Below are 766 nucleotides of genomic sequence, written 5' to 3' on the forward strand. Positions count from 1 at the left end.
ACTGTGGGGCCAGGCCCTCGGGCTGGGCATCATTAATACGAGGGGTGGGCCCTTGCCTGCCTTGCCCAGCTCCTGTGTCAATATAATGCAAAGCAGTAAAATGACGCAGGTAGCTTGAGTTTTCCAGAAGGTTCACCTTTAATTTGGAAAAAGTCTCATCGTTATCACCTTACAGCGGTGGCGAAGATCCCACGCACACCTCCATGCATGCGTTCTGCACAGGGGAGGGACCTCGGGGCGGTGCTGAGCAACTTTCAGTCCTCGCACTGCCGTAAGGGAGCGAGAAGAAAAACAGCCCAATTAACATGAAGTCTGTTTTCTGACTCTTCAAAACTGAAGTTTTGCAACAAAGAACTGAAATGCGTGTCACGCTTTGTCGGACTTGCAGCCCCGGCTCCCGCAGGCGTCCACGTGGCAGCTCAGCTGTCGCGGTGCCGCCTCGGCTGCGGGGGGGTCGGACGGACCTGGTGCCAGTGCGGAGTCATGCGGAGTCAAATCGGGCACCGAAGGAAGTGTTGATACGACGGTAGCGTGGCCGAGCGGTCTAAGGCGCTGGATTAAGGCTCCAGTCTCTTCGGGGGCGTGGGTTCGAATCCCACCGCTGCCAACAGCTCTTTTTCTCTTTTGCAACCGCCGTTGCCGCAGCGCCCCCTGGCGGCCACGCCACTCCATGCCGGTAGAGCATTGTGGGTAGGAGGAGGGCCGCGGCCCCACGTGCCGGCCGCAGTGACACCAACATGGCCGCCGCCTGAGCGCCGCCCGCCGC

At 59.8% G+C, this 766-nt stretch overlaps 1 non-coding gene across 1 annotated transcript; it reads left to right on the top strand.

Annotated features, from left to right (window-relative positions):
• The first annotated feature begins 525 nt into the window (after positions 1-525).
• On the top strand, positions 526-607 carry TRNAL-AAG. The gene has a single exon. It is a non-coding gene; the product is annotated as a tRNA-Leu (tRNA).
• The last annotated feature ends 159 nt before the right edge of the window (positions 608-766 follow it).

This window comes from Lagopus leucura, unplaced genomic scaffold (assembly GCF_019238085.1).
Source record: "Lagopus leucura isolate 7727_CA_CO unplaced genomic scaffold, USGS_WTPT01 Super-Scaffold_760, whole genome shotgun sequence".
Taxonomy (NCBI): Eukaryota; Metazoa; Chordata; class Aves; order Galliformes; family Phasianidae; genus Lagopus; species Lagopus leucura.